Source organism: Microtus oregoni, unplaced genomic scaffold (assembly GCF_018167655.1).
Source record: "Microtus oregoni isolate MIOR12 unplaced genomic scaffold, Mior012 000019F_ref0000042, whole genome shotgun sequence".
Lineage (NCBI taxonomy): Eukaryota > Metazoa > Chordata > Mammalia > Rodentia > Cricetidae > Microtus > Microtus oregoni.
This window is the reverse complement of record NW_024543078.1, coordinates 20,330,219-20,349,738: the sequence shown is the minus strand read 5'-3', so window position 1 is coordinate 20,349,738 and position 19,520 is coordinate 20,330,219. Positions and strand designations below refer to the sequence as shown.

General features: G+C 43.6%; 1 pseudogene; it reads left to right on the top strand.

Annotated features, from left to right (window-relative positions):
• The first annotated feature begins 10,723 nt into the window (after nt 1-10,723).
• LOC121459251 lies at nt 10,724-18,019 on the top strand (annotated as a pseudogene).
• The last annotated feature ends 1,501 nt before the right edge of the window (nt 18,020-19,520 follow it).

Below are 19,520 nucleotides of genomic sequence, written 5' to 3'. Positions count from 1 at the left end.
AATCTAAGAAAAAAGAAGAAACACACCAAGAGAAATAAATCGTGGGAGAAATTAAAACATCACTACTTGGAAGACAATTATGTGTCTAGCAAAATGAGTCCGCTAAATTTTCAGAGTTAATAGATTGGTAATCGTCATATTGTCTTAGTCAATGTTCTATCGCTGTGAAGGGACACCATGACCATGGCAACTCTTAGAAAAGAAAGCATTTTTTTTTTTTTTTTTTTTTTTTTTTTTTAGTTTTTCGAGACAGGGTTTCTCTGTAGCTTTGGAGCCTGTCCTGGCACTAGCTCTTGTAGACCAGGCTGGCCTCAAACTCACAGAGATCTGCCTGCCTCTGCCTCCCGAGTGCTGGGATTAAAGGCGTGTGCCACCACCGCCCGGCTTTGAAAAGAAAGCATTTAATTGGGGTTTGCTTGCAGTTTCAGGGGAGCATGGTGGCACACAGACAGACAATGGTGCTGAAGAGGTAGCACAGTGTTCTGAATCAAGATCTGCAGGCAGCAGGAGAAGACAGAGAAGCATGGGGCCTGGCTTGGGCTTTTGAAAATATCAAAGCTCATCCCCAGTGGCACATTTCCTCCAACAAGGTCACACCTTCTCCAACCTCTGAATTTTTCTCATGCTATTCCCTGATGATGAAACAATCAAATATATGATCCTATGGAGACCATTCTTATCCAAACCACCATATTCCACTCCTTGGCCCCATAAGCTTATAGCCAAATCATAATGCAAAATGCATCTAGTCCAACTTCAAAAGTCCCCGTAGTCTATTACAGTCTCAACCCTGTTTAAAAGTTCAAAGTCCCTTCTGAGACTCATGGTAATGTCTGAACTATAACCCCTGTAAAATCAAAATCAAAAGGCAGATCACAGCTTTCAATATACAATGGCACAGGATATACATTGCCATCCCCAAAGGGAGGAAAGGAAGTGCAGTAAAGAAATACTGGACCAAAACTAAAAAAAAAAAGCTAGACAGACTCCAAACTCTGCATCTCCATGTCTGATGTCAAAACACTCTTCAGATCTTCAACTCCTTTCAGCCTTAAGTGTACCACACTTCTTTCTCTTGGGCTGGGTCCACTCACTGTCAGTGGCTCTTCTTGGCAGGTATCCTACGACCTAGGCATCTTCAACATCTTAGGGTCTCCAAGGCAATCCAGGCTTCACCTTCACAGCTTCACACAATGGCTTCTCTAGGCCTCCATGCAGAGACACACTCCTGGCACATGCCCCGTCTCAGCAGGGACAGAGATTCTACAACTCTTTTTCTTGTATTCTTGACTATAAAACCAGAACCATGTGGTCAAAACTGCCAAGTTATGCTGCTCCCTGGGGCTCAAACTTGACCCCTAGCTCTATTACATCTGCATCACCTTTCTATTGTTGATGGGTTCCTTCACTGCTTAAGTTTTTCTTTAATTTTCTTTCTACAAGTTGGAAATTTAGCTGAGTGCATTCTTACCCTGAGGTCCCCACTCCCTTTATTCCATTTAGCATCAGACTTTTCTTTAAACTTTTCATCTCCTTGAGCACAGAACTTGCCTCCACTACATTCTTTGATGCAACTTTTCTCTTTTAACTGTACACTTCTCATTTTTCCTTGCTCGGCTTTCTTCTTTTTATTATAAATTTGCATAAGAGTGACTGCTAGTAACCACACAGCAGAGTATAAATACTAGGCTGTCTTGAAATCTCCTTTGCCAATGCCATGAATCCAAAACTCTTCAACTTATCTTCAGGCAGACTTTTTTGGAGAAGGGCAAAAAAAAAAAATGGCCACATTCTTCACCAAAATATCACAAGAACAGTGTCTAGGCCATGTACTAATATTCTTTTCCTCTGGAACCTTGTGAGCAGGGCCATCATAATCTACATCACTCCCAGCACCACTGTCTTCCATGCTCCTACTAGTATGCCCTATTAAACCTACTGAAAGTGTTCAACTGCTTTCTTAATACAGAGTCCCAAAGTCTACATTCTGCCCACAAGTAACATGGTAATGCCTGTCACAGCAATACCCCAGTCCTAGTATACCCCAGTCCTAGTACCAACTTCTGTCTTAGTCATTGTTCTATTGGTGTGAAGAGATGCCATGACCACAGCAACTCTTATAGGAGAAGGCATTTAATTGGGACTTGCTTAAAATTTCAGAGGTTTAGTCCATTGTCATTATACACAGGCAAGATGTGGTGTTGGAGAAGTAACTAAGAGCTGTAAATCCAGATCTGCAGGCAGCAGAAGACAGAAAGGCCTGTGACCTGGCTTGGGCTTTTGAAACCTCAAAACCTATCCCCAGTGACACATTTCTTCCAAAAAGGCCACACCTCCTAATCCTCTCAAGTAGTGCCACTCCCTAATGACCAAACAATCAAATATATGTGCTTCTGGGGGTCATTTTTATTCAAACCTCCACACAGATAGTTACTAAAACACAAAGAATCAAGATTCTTGCATATACCAGGCAAGACAGCACATGCCTTTAATTCCAGCACTAGGAAGGCAGAGGCAGGCAGATCTCTGTGAACTCAAGGCCAGTCTCATCTCCAGAGTGTGAGTTCCAGGCCAGCCAGAGTTACATAGTGAGACTCTATCTCAAAACAAAAACAAATGAAAATATTCTTGAATATTAACAATAACAATCTAGAAAAACTAAATTTAAACGTAGATATAATTGCTGGGTGATGGTAGTGCATGTCTTTAATCCCGGCCCAAAGGAGGCAGAGGCAGGCAGGTCTCTGTGAGTTCAAAGATGACTTGGTCTACAGTTAGTTTCAGGGAACCCAGACTACAAAAAGAAACACTGTCTCAAAAAAAATAAAAAATAAACAAGAACAATAAAACAAAAAAGTGGATATAACTTACAATAATAATAATTTACAATAACAAGGAATAGACTTCATTTGTGCTTGACTAAATAGACAAAACAATGAAGTATATTGAACAATAACGACAGATGTCATATCTTTTTTGTTTGTTTAGGTTTTATTTGTTTTTTTGTTTTGTTTTGTTTTTCTTTTAGTGTAGTCCTGGCCATCCTAGACTATCTGTAGACCAGGCTGGCCTTGAACTCAGAGATCCACCTGCCTCTGTCTCCAAAGTGCTGGGATTAAAGGTGTGCACCACCACGGCCAGCCAGATGTCATATCTCAATCTTATTTTAAAAATCGAATTCAGTTGCAAACAAAATCACAATGGGATTTTTTTCTTAGAATTTAGGAAAAAAAGATTGTAATACTTACTTAGAAAAATAAAAAGTCATAGATAATAAAAAAAAAACAATCTTGGAAAAAAACAGGAAAAGGAAGTCAGTAAAAGAGAAACTCCAGAAATAAACTTAATTATACATGAGTATTAAGCAAATGATCAAATAAAATATAGCATAATATTATTTTTAGTATATTTGTAAGTCATATCTCTAAATATATCCTAGATGTTCTAGATAGTAAATACATATATTTTGAGACAGGGTCTCTCTACATAGAACTCAGAAAGTAGACCAGGGTGATGTTGAACTTACAGAGAGATCCAGCTGCCTCTGTCTCCTAAGTGCTGGAATTAAAGGCGCACACCACCACAGCTGGCTAATAAATATTTTTGAACTCTGGAGAGTGGACAATAGTGAGTGAGTTTTCTTTAGTCTTCTAGAAGAAATGGTTGTTTATGCTTAAGGACTTGGAAGTACTAAACAGGGGCTTAAGGCTTCAGAAATGTGATATTAGTGCTCCTTTGGAATTGTAAAACTATAGGGAAATTAGAGAAATGTGTATGTTTTCTTGACTTCTGGAGTCTATGTGGTCTGTTGGATCTGCTGTATTTTGTAGAGTGCCGGGCCATGTGGCAAATGCTCAATAGATACCTTTCACTTAATAGTGTAACCATTAAGGAGATGCTGACCAACTCTATTGTCCTATGGTTTGAACACAGAGTAAATCCCACAGGTTCAGTTTTTGAGATTGGGGTCCCTGGCCCATTGTGCTATTTTGAAGGCTGTGAGGCCTTCAGGAGGGAGGGCCCTTGAAGACTAGTCTCACCCTTTGTCCCTGCCTGCTTTCTCTGCTTCCTGATCAGTCATAATATGAACATTTGCTCTGTTTCATGGTCCTACCACAACAGTAAACTTGTCTCTGCCACGATGAAATGAAATCCCTCTACAGCCTTGAGCCAAACAAACAAACAACAAACAAACAAAAATCCCTCTATCCCTCAAGTTGTCCCTGCCTGTTGTTTAGTCACAGAACAGAAACATAGCTAATGTATTCGGTGACAGGAAGCAAGGGGAGCTTGGAGTCTAGTTCGCAACAAAAACTTGATTAATACAGATGTATATGAACCCCTGGACAGGAAGCTGTCAATCGGGCTTGTGATGGGCGAGTAATAAGAAGAGCAGGATGACTGTGGAAATGCCAGGAGGGCACGTGAAACTTCTGCAGGCGCCCTTGTTGGGTAGGGTCAGGAACCAGCAGGGTGCACGGACTTGATCTGTGGCTTAACTCAGTCAAGGAATCTGTTAACAATTTGGAAAGGCCAAAGACCCGAATGAAGACAAGACTCATATTCAGCCGTCTGGCTAACTGGATATAGGGTATGGGTGTGTGTGCTTGCTATTTTTGCCAAGAATTTATAGGAAATGATTCGTAAGTGTCACCATCAGCTTGAAGTCATTGCTGGCCCTGGGAATCAGTGTGTCATCCAGAAAGGACTGTATTCTTCTCAGCAGTGTTTTTCCAGGTTAATTGCAGTATCCAAGAGCACTTAAACTTACTGTAGCCACAGCTTCTATCTGAGGCAAGCAGAAAGACTTTGTTGCGAGCGTAATCAGGGAAATCTTGGTTTAGAGTCACTTAGTAGCAGGAAGCCAATGCAGTAGGAGGTTTCTGTCTTATTTTCTCAGCCAACCCCATGCAGACTGCTCATATCATCCTACACACTTTTGAGAAACCAGTAAACGAACTGAGCAGCACTTATGTGGATTAGGATAAAAACAGTCATTTGATTTTCTTTTGGGGGCAGTCGGAAGGACAGAAGTACCCCGTCATTCGTCTATGCCAGCATCTGTTTCTGACATCCTCATACCTCCATCTGGAATATTCCTCCTACCTATCAGCTCTGTTGAAAGATAGTTTGTCTAGCATATGTACAATTTTTGGCTGTTATTGTGTAATTATCAAACAGACTACTGGATAGGATGCGTCAGAACGGGATGGCAAACCATTCACTTCCCAGCTATGTCTACTGCAGCTTTCTGAGCACAAAGGAAAAAAGGCTAAAAACCTACTTGTCAAATAGCCAGAGCAGTGAAGTACATGCAGAACAGGTATTTTAACACAATGGGTAGATAAGAGAAACTGAGAGGTGAAATAGTTCAGATTCTATGATCCAATTGGAATAATATCAAATGTGATTATGATCTGAGCCAGTAGAATTCCATCTTCCTTGTATGACGGAAATTCCTCCGAGCAGGCCCAGGTTAAGTGACCGCTCACTACAAGGCTGATGACACACTGCTTCCCAGTGCCAGCGATGACTTCAGCCCGATGGCAACATCCACAAATCGCTTCCTGTAAATTCTTGGTGAAAATAACAAACAATCCATTTTGCTTGGGAGTGACTTAGCGGAGGGACTCCACCAAGGATCTGGAGTTAATAAAGCAAGATGCATGTTGGCATTGCAAACATCTCTTCTTCCCATGCGAGTTCCCCACAAAAGATTTTGCAAAAGCAAAGCATTTTGTTTTCCATTTTGAATTTTTTTATTTATTATGTTATGTGTATATTCATATCCCTGGGTATATGTGTCTTCACCACATATATGCAAGAGACTTCCAAAGTCAGAAGAGGGCATCAGATTCCCTGGAAGGAGTTGCGGACGGTTGTGAGCTGCCAATGTGGGTGGCAGGAATCAAACCGTCGTCCTCTGCAAAAGCAGCCACTTCTCTGGTGCCAGCATTTGCCTTTTCTACATAGTGACATGGATCCTTCTGCGTGAGCAGCAATGACATAGTTTAAATGATGAACTGGTGAGGAAGGATGGAAGGGGTGAAAGTCACTGACAAGGTGGGCCTGTATGTGTGCGATAGGATATCTGGGTTAACACCTACAGAAGACTTCAAAGCCACAAACGCTCCCCCCTCCATTTATTCCTGTATTCAGCATGCAGTGTTTACTGAATGTCAAGCCATGCTGAACGAAACAGAAAATACCTTTGTTCTTATGGAGCTTATGTTTTAATGAGAGAAGGAAGATAGACAATAAGCTAAAAGTTACCCAAAGATAATTTCCTTAACAAAGGTTTGTATTTAATGAGAAAGACAGGGGAATTACCTGATTATAGAAGGGTCCTGAGAGTCCTTAGGCTTTTGTGGCTGGCAATAGATTTTAAAAAAAAAAAACATTATACCAATAGTTGGTTAGCTTAGTGTTGCTCATACGTTATATATAATTCATGACCTTGCTCCTAAGACTCAAAGAGTTTATAATTAGAACTTTCACAAGATATGCCTAAAAGTCATGCAGACAAAGAGGGAAGGAAGAGTCATCAAGACGGTCAGATGGTTTTCTACCTTGGTCCCTTGATCTCAGGCCCCTGGAGGTCAGGGCTAACACAGTGCAACTACAATCTTCTGTGGGAGCTATGTTGCTTTTAAAGTAACAATCGTGTGAAGAAGGTTCAGGATTCTTAGGGTTTGAAGTTGATACTTTATGCTCTTTCCTATTTGGTAAAGAATCGGTGTAGTCCAATCTACTTTGCTCATTTCAAGAAATGCACTGTGATCAAATGGGAGCATGAAAACTGGCTTTAAAACTGTTTTCCAAAAGCAAACAGCCGTGAAAAGAAAGACTCTGCTGGGGCTGAGATAGAGCATGCGTTTAGCCAAAGTATATGTAGCCCTAAATTCAATCCCTTGTATGTGTGTGTAGCACACACACATATGCAATCACGCATGCACACATGCACATATGCATATGCAAAGCCACACAGAGGGTGGTGCAAACACTGGAGAACTGGAAAGCCAACAATGCAGTTCAGCCCCAGTCCAAAGCCCTGGGAAGTACGGAGGCTAACGATGATGCTCTCAGAAGAGAACTGTAAGTTACACTGTATAAGTCCTGAACTCCAGAGGCCTGAGATCAAAGGACCAAGTATCTGAGTATAGAAAGGGAGATACTCTGAATCAAGAAGAGTGTGAACTACCTTCTGCCTTCTCCTTGGTGCCTCAAAGGCTGGAGCAAGCCCATCAACCTTGGTTAAGGGAGATCATCTTTGCTTGGGTTATTGATTCAAATGCTTATCACTTCTGTAAACTGGTGCGGGAGAATTGTCTGTATTCTGTCAATCATGTTTTAAATAAATGCTGATTGGACAGGCAGGAAGTATAGGCGGGTCAACCAGACAGGAACAGACAGGAAGTAGAGGTGGGGCGAAGGAGAACAAGAATATTCTGGGAAGAAGGAAGCTCTTTCCCAAGTCCTGCCTAGATCAGCAAAGAAGCAGGATGTGACCTACCCTGCTGAAAAAGGTCCTGAGCCATGTGGCTAACATAGATAAGAATCATGGATTAATATAAGTTTAAGAGCTAATAAGAAGCCTGAGCTAATGGGCCAATCAGTTTATAATTAATGCAGACTTTCTGTGTGATTATTTCGGGGCTAAGCTAGCTGGGTGGTCAGGGCGACAAGGCAGCCCTCATGATAAAATAAACATGGTCACAGAAATAATGTTTTACCTACTATTTGGGTCACCCTTAGCCTCAAATACTGACAGCTAAAGTTAACCGTCCCTGCATCTTTTATAAGCCTTCCTGTTTTAATCTATATTCTTCAAATGAGATTTCCAAATTAAAAAAAAAACTTTAACCTCGCATATTTCTCTTTTATAGTGTACTGAATGAACATTTGCTTAAATCTTCAATAAATTTGGGTTTGAGGATGGTACTTAAATGACCTTATAGTGAGGGTTAAATAGGAGTGCCTAAGCAGCAGCAGCACATGAGATTACTGAAGAAAACAAGCCCCCAACTTTTCATGTTTTCACAAACCTCAAAACTTTCTCCATAATACTTTGCATATAGGCCATTGCATGCAGTTTCAGGATCAGTATTTGACCATCTTACATTGTATGCGTCCTTATCTGCTATTGTTCTCTCTAGTTTTTTTTTAAAATCAGTGTTTCTCCTATTTCTCATTTCATCAGCAATGTGATGCTTTATTGTAGTGGTACACTATCGCTGTGACCACCCGTTTCACTGATGTTGTGCCCGTGTGTCTTTCCCTAGCTGTTGGCTATGGGAGCAGAGACAGGCAGACCCTTGGGCTCACCGGCTAGCCAGCCTACTGTTTATAAACCCCAGGCCAACAAGAGACCCTGTCCCAAAAAACCAGGGTAGATAGCCAATGAAGAAGACACTCAAGGTTGTCCCCTGGTTTCCATTCTTTGAGGGTAAGCACTTTATTGACTCAGACGTCTTCCCAGTCTTTCTTTTTTGTTTTCTGAATTCTGAATTATAAATCATCCTGCAGTTTATGTTACGCATTCCAGAGTAAAATGAGGAAACATGGAACGTACAGCCAAGTATGCAAGCTCTGGCAGGCTGGGCTGTTTCTCAGGACCTGGTCAGATTACTTAATGTCTTTAGGGCAAGGTTTCCTCACCCCTTCAAAGCACAGTAACAGTAATGGTGCCCATCTTGTGCAATTATTAGATATGTAAATGTCAGCCCTCAGATCTACGCTCAACACATTGTAAGCATTCCGCCACTTCAGTTACTGTTAAAGTTTTACCACTTCTTGCTTCCTAAAACTCAATAAATACTCATTTCCCACTTTTCACCCACCACAGTGGGTGTTTTCCTCAGACAATGTATTTGACTCTTTTATTGTGGAAGAATAAATTCAAGTTATAAATAATTTAAAAGGTCTAATCTGACTTATGCCATATATGTCCAGAATGTTTCAATAAAGAACAGCAACTTACAGAATCATGAAACTCTCGTGGGAATCTCCTTCTCCTGCATGAACTGCTCATATAGATGGACCAGGTCCTCTGGAAGAGCAGCCAGTGCTCTTAGCTGCTGAGCATCCCTCCAGTCATGATCTGATTGCTTCAACTATTTGTCACCAAGACAGATTTTCCTGGGACCTGCAAGGTGACTCTATAGTTGGAGGTGTGTGCTGTGCAACCTGGTGACCTGAATTAGATCTCCAGAACACACATGTAAAGGTGGGCAGGAGAAAAACCAACCTCACAAAGTTGTCCTCTGACCTCTGTGCTTGAGCAATGACAACTTTGCACACACCACACACTACACACACACATTTTTTTTTTTTAAAAAATAGGCATGATAGTGTACTTTTAACGCCAGCACTCAGGAAGCAGTTGCAGAAGGATCTCTGTGAAGTAAAGCCCATCCTAGTCTACACAGCAAGCTCCAGGCAAGACAGGGCCATATAATCAGACTCTGTTCCCTTCTAAATGTGTATCATTTCCTTAATCAGTTCTGGGTGCTAGGACAGGGTCAGGGCTGCAGCACTGTGACGAATTTTTTCCCTACTGGGCTGAACCAGTGAGGCAAGGGGCTAGAGAAGTACTTCAGCATTTAGGAGCACTGGCTGTCTATAAAGAGACCTGAATTTGACTCCCAGCCGTACATGGCAGCTCACGACCATCAACAACTCTAGTTCCAGGTGATCTGACACCCTCTCTGGGCTTCAGAGGCAGCAGGAATGCATGTGATACACAGACATACATGCAGGCAAAACACTAAAACATATAAAATAAGCAACAAAACCAAAATCAAGAAAATATTCAGTAAGAAAAGGCTATATAATATGGAGACCACGTTCTTTTTAAAATCAATTTTGTATATGTGTGCATGCACAGTGTGTGTGTGTGTGTGTGTGTGTGTGTGTGTGTGTGTGTGTGTGTGAATGTGGGGACATACATGCCATGGTATGCATGTGAAGGTCAGAGAACAAGCTCAGGTATCAATCTTTGCCTTCCCCTTGGAGGTAGGGTCTCTCGCTTTTTCCTTTGAATAGACCAGGTTGACTGGCCCATGAACCTCCAGGGGTTTTTCTGTCTTTACCTCCCCTTTTTTGGAGGAGCTCTGGGATCACAGACACAAACAACCAGCTTCCCATCGGTTCCTGGGATTCAAACCCAGGTCTCCAGGCTTGTACAGTGAGCACTTTACCACTGAGCAATCTCCAAGACCCTAAGACTGTCTGTTCTCTTAAGGATGAAGAAGAAGGAAGGGCTTTGTCTAAAACTTTGAAAATCAGACTGGAGCAATGATATTTGCTATAAATTTCTCCAAACAGCCGTGTGTGTGTGTGTGTGTGTGTGTGTGTGTGTTTGTTGTTGTTGTTGTTGTTTATTTTTATTCCAAGGTAGTCTCCTACAACCCAGACTGGCCTTAAATCTGGCCTTCTGCCTTCCCTGACCAAACACTGGGGTTGTAGGCAGACCTACCATGTATTTAGAATGAACAATGTTAAAATGAGTGTGACTTTTATGTATCTTAAATTCATAATCATGATTAGGCATGGATTAAACCCATTATTACCAAAATAATCAGTGGTAAAAGACATTTCCCAGGAATTCATTTCCATAGCATAAATAAGATATTTGCAAACATCTAGCAGGACGGCTACACCTAAGCAGAGTAAGAGTTCTGATTGGGGTGGCCCTCTGAGCGGCTGAAGCCCCTCCTATTTTATGACGTGGGAGTCTCCATCAGATCGACCTCTGTCCTATCCGTATCCCTCATACGCCAAGGGCCTCTGGTAATATTTGTGACCCTGCCTAAAGACATCTTTAATTGCGCCGTCAAATTTAATTGAGGACATCCTAGGCGTTCGGCGGACAACAACCTCCACGGGCAAAAAAGAATAAGGGGACAGGCTTCTTTATTCTTCAAGTGCGGCACCTCAGAGATCGGCCCTGAACACTGCTCCAGACGTTTCTGGAGTCGTGGCTCCCCACTTGACAGCAGGAACAAGAAGTTCATGTTGACTTCTTTGGGTCACACCTGGATAAGCCCTTTATGCTAAAAATCTAGGCTTTGTGTCTGCTTAAACCTACAATTTCGTTTCACTCCCGTCCTCTGGGCCCTGTTACCTCGATATCCGGGGCCCGGAGAAATGCAAGAGGGCTGGAAATGGACAAACCTTTAAAAATCGATCTTCCCAACACCTAGGATTTGGGGAATTGAGACCACCAGGCACGAGTGTCTCCTGCATCCTCCCCACTGACGCATGGGAAGGGCTCCCAGGGCCAGGGTTGTGTTGTTCAGCTTCTTCGGTTCTGCCCAAGTCTCCATTTCAAAAATTCCAGCTCCGTTTCTGGTTTAGTTTCTTTCATGTTTTCAACATCTATTTCTCTCCTCTTTTAGCTACCAATGGAAGGAGTGACAGGCAATTTACCCATCTGGGACGGAACTCTACACTTGGTGATAAAATGAACATCCATATATACTGACTTCAGACTCACGACAAGCAAAAACGTGAGCGATGGCTCAGTGGTTAAGAGCACTTGTTTTTGATCCCGGTTTGGGTCCCAGCGCCCCGTGATGGCCTACCAACATCTGTAACTTCAGTTCCAGCAGTTTCAATGTCCTCTTCTGATCTCTGAGAACACTAGCTATGCACATGGCGCGCAGACATACATGCGGGAAAAACACACATGGAAAAAAAAGTAAGAATCTTTAAAAATTAAAAATAAAAACTAAGAGAACATGGTGGCTAGAGGGTTTAGACTAATGTTTTGGAGAGAAAGGAGGGATAAGATCTACTTTCAGAGGTTCATAGAACCTCACGGGAAATGCTGGGTAACGTGTCCCAATCCTGTCTCCTGTTTTGCAGAAAGGCAAACTGACCCAGGAAGCAAAGCTACCGGGGCAGGGTCTCACAGCCTGGAGAGGCGAGCAGGCTGCCTTCATCTCTCAGTTACCCCGTGCTCTGCCTGAGGCTGCTCAGCTCTGTTCTGGTGCCGGGCTGCACGGCTTTCATCCTTTGCTAGCTTTGGAATTTGCCATGACCATTAGATCTGGAAAATATGAGAACAAATGGAACCTTCTACTAAGTACCCTCCGCACAGCACAGCAGCAGCTATCCCAAGAATGTTTGGCATATGGGGTGAAAATATTGTTTGTTCTGTTTTAATTCTTAGGGGGGAAAATTTAGTTGCATGATTTTTTTTTTTTCCCTTCAGAATTAACCACGAGTACCATAGTCTTTATCCTTCTTTGGAAAAGCAGAAAACAAAGTAGCCATTGTAGGTCCCGTTTAGACCTAGGGACCAATGACATTGCTCACCCCTCCCACTGAAGGCACAGATCCTGGTCTCCTGGGGAGTGCTGATGGCCCAGGGTGGCAGGAAGCTGCTGAGTAAGCTTGTCCTCAACCCAAACCTGATTCTGAAGGACAATTCTTCTGATTGTTCTTGAGTCTTGTCATATCAAAAAGAACTTCTAATTTCTGTTTGGGGAATAAAAATGAAAAGATCAACACATTCCTTTTATGCTTATGCAAATGACACAGAGGCCAGAAGCTGGGAAACTCCAGAAAGGGCCTTTTGATATGGAACTCAGCTGATTTCCCACTGAAGTCCTGAGACCAAACTTAACTCATAGCTGTTCCTCTGTCTCCAGGGGAGGCTGGCTCCAAGCCACACACTCAAGTCTATTATATAAAAGGCAGAGCATTTGCATATAACCTATGGGCATCCTCCTATATAAACAATCTAGATTAATCTGATACCTAATACCATGTGAATACCAAATAGCTAACAATTATATTGTGTCTTAGGGAATAAAGGCAAGAAGAGCATATGTGCTGTTGGGACTAATTGAGTCCTGGCCTTCAGCTGCTCTTCCCTGTCTAGAGCCTTCTAATTGAAGTTACTAGAAGCTGTGCCTAGCCTGTTGGCCATTGACTGCAGGGTATTTAAGCCTCCATGGTGCTATTACAGATGGGCTTTTGGTACCACTGTTGGAAGGTCTGTGTGTCGGTCTGTCTCTGCGTGTGTTTCCTCAACCTCCAGCCCCTTGCCCGAAGCTCGTGAACTGGGTTCCAGCACATAGAGCGCAGACGGGGGCGCCATACATGGCATGTGCAAGTTCAGAAGAAACACAATTCCGCTGACTATTTTTGACCCATGACAGATGTGGAAACTACAGCTGCAGAGAGCTTGCTACTAGATGGAGTTCTTAGGGTCCCAGTGGCAGCCTTGATACCTAGGCTCAATCACCCAGCCTCAATAGGTAGATAAAACTGACAGATAGAAGCCATAGGCAGACAGTTGTCTCCGCAGCAGGTGTAAGAGCGGTGGTGGGTGCCGCTTCCAGGATCCTGAGATCCAGAGAAGCTGGGGTCTGGACAGCTCCTCCAGAGTTACTGATCTATGGACTGGCAGAGACTGGAAAAACCTGTGACCAGAGATGCGTAGCCATGAGTAAGGCACAGCATAATGGACGTTTCACAGACCCTTCTTCAGTATATGAGAAGAAGGGGAGAGACCGAGAAGAAAGCCAGAATATTGTCCTGTGGAGACAGCCACTCATCACCTTGCAGTATGAAGGAATGGACCTCAAAATGGTGGTGGGATCAAAGCATTGTGGTATCTTCTTCACTGCTGCGTGCTGTGCTTATGGCTCCGCCCAGTGTGGGAGGAACATGCTAACAGCACGTGCAGCCTATAGAGAAGCAGTTCATTTCATACCCCTACTGGATAGGCTTGGCGGCTGTGTCCTCTGTTGGTCTTGGAACAGGCTTGCACACTTTCCTGGTTTACCTGGGCCCACAATTACCTTCAATTACATTCGCTACTTATGAATGCAAGGCTGTGGAATATTAATTTAAGATGTGTCACATTTGCTTATGCTGCAGAACATTGTTTGATGGTGCAAAGATGGGTTCCATTCTTTTCTGTTGCATTTATTTAGGTCCGTGAAGCTGTGAAGCTGTCTAAAACACCTGATTGATCTAATAAAGAGCTGAACAGCCAATAGCTAGGCAGGAGAGAGAAATAGATGAGGGTGGCAGGCAGATTGTAATGGATTAGGTAAAATACTTCACGTCCCCGAGTGGTAGCAGCGGGCAGCAGGCCATGAGACCATGCCACAGGTTCCTGAGTGGTGGTAGGCAGTGGGCAGCAGGTCTTGAGACCACAGCCACAAAGGCAGCCAGGTGTCCCAGGCAGGAAGCCAAGTGGTGGGTGAGAGACCAAGAAGGATAGGCATGCCATGCAGAGTAAAGTTGTATATTTATTTAGTGGGTTATGGAAGGGAAGGGGAAATAGCAGAGAGAGCGAGGCAGAGAAAGAGAGAGAGAGAAACAGAGAGGGGGGAAGGGGAGGAGTGGGGAGAAGGGGGTAGACTCAGGCTGGAAATTGAAGATCAGCTTGCCTCGGTGAACATGGGAGGGTGTGGGTGTGGCTTATCTCTTAAAGGGACAGGACAGACCATTATACAGATAAAATAAATAGGAGAAGTCTGGGAAAGGAGATCAAGGAGAGAGAAAAGAAGGAGAGATGACAACCACCCAGCTACACAGCAAGCCATGGGATAAGAGGTAAAGAAAGGTATGTAGAATATATAGAGAGGAAGACAGAAGCCCAGAAGCAAAAGGCAGATAGGATAATTTAAGTTAAGAAGAGCTGACTCGAAACAAGCCAAGCTAAAGCCAGGCATTTATAAGAAACAATAAGCCTCTGTGCCATTTATTTGGGGGCAAAGAGCCAAAGAGTAAAAGTAAAAGCAACCCACTGCTATGCAATACAGTTGATTTCCTGAGCACCTTACCCTGAATGGATGAGAACGCACTGAAGGGGCGTTTCCTTGTGGATTATCTATCATCTTCAGAGACACTGGTGTTGGTACAGCCATCAGAGAGCTGTATCCGACCTCTGCATTTCAAGGCCAGGGAAGCTCACCTCTCAGGTTCTGGACCAGATGATGAAGAGTACTGGGAATCTGAAGAAATGCTTGACCATGCAGAGGAGCCACAGGACTTTGCATCGTGGGCTAAGTTGGCAGCTTAAAACCTAGAACAGAAAGTACTAGGTTTGTTTGTTTTGTTTTTGTGTTTTAAATTTTGGTCCATGCTTCTATTCCAAGTCCCCTGTTTGACCTGGCTAGAATGACATGTGGACACATCCATGTACCCTTTGGACCTTCTTTGGTGCAACCCTGATTGGAAAAGCAATCATTAAAATGCATGTCTAGAGAATCTTTGTTATAATAACTTTCTGAAAACACACTGTGGAGCAGAAGGTGGCTTTCACTGGTGCTGTCCCCAGGAGGTCAGTCTCTGCAGAAGTGAGCACCGAGGGGTCCCACTTTACATTAGGGGGGCTCTCACCAGGAAGGGAGATCCCCTTTTCCAGCCTGTATAGATTTTTAGAACCTTCTTCCTGAAAGCACTTTAGTCCACATTTTACACTGACATACTTTTCCTTTATGTGTTAAAGTAAGGTCTCCACCCTCTGTTCACCACACATTGTGTTTCGTTAGCATGGATGTGATGTTTAACTGTAGACTCAACAAAAGTTGGCCTTCTGTTACTTTCCAAGGGCCTGCATGGTCAATTGGGAACTCCTGCTACACAAAACCTTCTCAAGTATGTTAAATATGTCAGGCTTTTTAGGCTTGTCCCAAATTGGATTTTAGAAGTCATCAAGTGTATTTAAGCTATATCTACATTGGAGAGCAGTCTTGCACACCTATCATGGAACAATTTAAAACATCTTCCTTCTCTTCCCTCGAAAAGGTCATTTTACAATGCACTGCCCACCCCCAGGGGATTTTGAGACAATATAAAGAAAATCTGGTTGGTTCATTGTCTCACAAATGAACACACCATTTTTTTATTCTGTATATTTAGAATGAAGTTGTGAAACATTTTTATAAAGACATCTTTGACCATGGGGGTGGGGGTTGAAAAGTAGAAAGCAGTTGTTCAATGTGACCCAAGCTGAAAAGAGAAACAAGGAGACCCCTCCTGACCTAAGTCCAGCTCTGGAATGCAGGTAGGAGATCCAGTGCGCATAACTAAGTTCCTTCGAGGTGCAGTCCTGTCAGCCCCACACTGACTTCCACCCATCTCTGTCTGGGCTCCCAGCTCTCCTGTGAGGTGGCCTGACAGATTGTCAGAACTGTGGGAAATATCTTCCCAGGAGACAGGGTTCTCCTCTGACTGACAGTGGCTTCAGCCCTTCCTTCTCCCAGATGACACCCCTGGGAAATTTCCAATTCCTTGGGGTGTAGAGGGCTGATGGCTGAGGGAGGAGCATGAGCATCTCTTGAGAATGTCATTCATCCAGCCAGGATGGTTTACTTCTGTCTGGATTTCAAGACTTTGTTTTCGGTACTTTTCACGGGCTATGAAATTGATAGTCTAAGAATGAATGTGCTTCTATCGGCCTCCAGTGATAGCGACTCAGGCATAGTTGCAGATCCATTCAAATACGACTTTCTCTGCCCACACCATGCTTCCTTTATAAAGTGGGGCATTATTAGCCCACTTAGAGTTCACTTTAGAACAATGCAATTCACCACAGAGTCATTTAAATTAAACGCGAATTTCTTGTAATGTAAAATTCCAGGCAATTCGGTGTCAGTTGAGCTACCCGCTGACAGTGATGTGGCGCCCTCTGTACCACTCTCATTCTCTGCATTGATGCATGTTTGACTTGACTCTAATTGGGCATGTCTCACTACAGGAAGCATCCCTCCTCTGCAGAGGGTTTTAGCCACTGGGAGTGTGCTGGCTATGGATGTGGGCAGGCCAGCCTGAGAATGCCATGAATTTAACACGTGTGTTTCCAAACGAAAACATGGGTGCAACCTCTAATCCATCCGCCCTCCCTAGGCCTACCTCTCCGCCCATTCCTGCTTCTCCCACAAGAGGGTCACTAGATAAAAAGTAGAGACTCTAGAAAAATCAGAGTTCCGAAGGGAAGACATTACAGTAAAGAGGAACGGTTCTATGAAGCTGCATCCAGGAGCAAGGAGCAGCCAGGAGTGAGCCCTTCCTGGAAAAACATCCTCATGAAAGCAAACAAATCGACAAATAAAAGCTGAACAACGGGGCGAGAGGGGAGGGGGCTCCTCTAGGAAAACATTGCAATCGCCTTTCTCATCTTAACACTGTAAGTTCAGCCCAGCTTGCTTCTATCCCTGCAGATCAGCTGCACCAAGACGATGGGGTTTCATTTGCTGGGAAGGGAGACCATGCAAGAATATGGTGCATAATTAGAGCAGGCCAGGCATGGTGGTGTACACAGAGGTAGAGGGGGAAGTCGTTAGCTCTAGGCCAGTACATAGTGAGTTTCAGGCCAGTGTGGAGTATATACCCTGTCAAGGAGTAGAGGGGGGGAAGAAGAGAAGGAGGAAGGCAGAAAGAGAAGGAAGGAGGGAAGGAAGGAAGGAGGACGGGGGGATGATACACCATCAAACATCTCTAATCTCTAAATGTGTCCTTAAAAAGATGCTAGCATTCTGCTCGTTCTCCTTCTGCTTGTCTCCTTCACATCCTGCTGTAGTTCAGTCCCTCATCCCATACTCCTAGGAACAGGAAAGGGAGCCAGTATGACCAGCACGGGGATTTTAGCAGCATGAATCATTAAACAGGCTTTTCTGGGAGTATACCAGAAACTCCATTGCCGTACTAATGAAAAACCACAGTAAGATTACTAATGGTTAGCAATAGTTATTATCACCACTCCCATCCTTCATCTCCTCCTCATCAAAGCTGCTTTGGGGCATTGCGTATCGAATTCTAAACTGGGGTATACTCTGGCTCCTAGGCAAGACCAAAGAGAGCCAGGGAACCAGGCAGATCGATAGGTCTTCTAAGCACAGGAAGACATGCTGGGTCCTGTACCTCAGGGTCAGCCAAGAAGATGAGCAGGCTAAATTCTGGTTTGCTTTCCAGACTGAACCCCTTGGCTCATGCCTGCGTCATTGAAGAAGACGGGACGAATTTGCTCATGTTCCCACAGGCTACCGGCTGACTGGGCCCTAAGCCTAATACAGCAACCCCCCTCCTTTTCCTTTTTTCTCCAGAGGCAGATTCCCGACATCAGGGTAGTATACACATGCTGACACTAAGTCCTCTTAGAGAGTGGCCCAGCGTTTGAGAGGATGTCGAGGAAACAACCCAAGCACTCAAGTGGAGGACACTGGCAAGGGGCTTCATGGTTAGACCACTGTTGGGCAGCTTCCCTTGTGAACGCTTGCCACCGGTGTCTCCCAGTTCATCTTTACCTGTTGCCATTAACTCTGTGCCTGAGGAATCCAGTGCGCTTGCAGAAATCCAGTGCGCTTGCTCCCAGCTTCTGGTCCTGCCTGTTTAAAAAAACTCTTTGATTTCCACCTTACTCCTTTAAAGCACTTCAATCTTATCTTTAAGAACTAAGGTAAAAATGTGCTGCTCTGATAAGTGATCAGATTAGCCTGATTCCTGATTTGACCTCCAAACATCCTTAAGCCAAACCTGTTAGAAAGTGTGTTAAGTGGGGTTTTTTGGGGGCTGTGGAGGCTGTTCTAGCTGTGTGTTTACAGCGAGACAAACAGGCTTCTAAAGAACAACGCGAGACAAGCAAAAAAACCGGAACCAAAGCATCATCTGGTGACTTCTTCGCTCTTTATTTAGTGCTCAGTGTCTAACAAAGCAGACCCTGTGATGGGCAGTCTGTGGTTGAGCGTAGGGAATCAGTCTACACTCACTTCAGGTGAGAGGAGAGTCTAAGTATTTATTATGTAACCTAGTGGTTCTCAACCTTCCTAATGCTGGGCTCCCTTAATACAGTTCCTTATGTCATGGTGACACCAACCATGCAATTAATTTTGTTGCTACTTCATAACTGTTATTTTGCTACTGTTACGAGTCATAAATATCTGTGTTTTCCAGTGGTCTTGTGAAAGGGTTGTTTGACCCCCAAAGGGGTGGAGACCCACAGGTCTGTCCTATAGATTTTTACATTCGAAGGTTTTCCAGTTTAAAATATCAGTGTATCTATGCTTCATGTGATTCTCGTGAAAAAGGGACATGTAAACAAGCTTGTGTCCCAACTACTGCCACAGAAGTCCTCTAACAGAGGGCCCAGAGAAAGATGGACACTCTGCCTTGTTACCGGGGCTTCTGCCCCTCCGTCAGCCGCTGTTGTGCTGTGGACAGCTGCATATGAGCATTTAGTAGTTTGAATGCATCAGTTTATTTCCAGAGGGAGGTTGTGTGCCTGTGCGTGTGTGCGTGAATGCGTGTGACATAAGAAGCCTCACCTGCTCCATATAGGTCTCTCAATTTTTCATTTTTAAAATTATGTTTTCAAATAAATAAATTAAAAAGTAGAAAAAATTAAAAAATAAATAAATAAAATTATGTTTTCCCAAAACTTCAAAAACTCTACTAAGAAATAATCTGAGGTTTTGCCCGCAGGCTCGGGACGTTGACTGTCTGAAGAAGGTTGTCTTTCCCAGGGCCATCGTTACTTTCCATGTTCGAGTCATTCG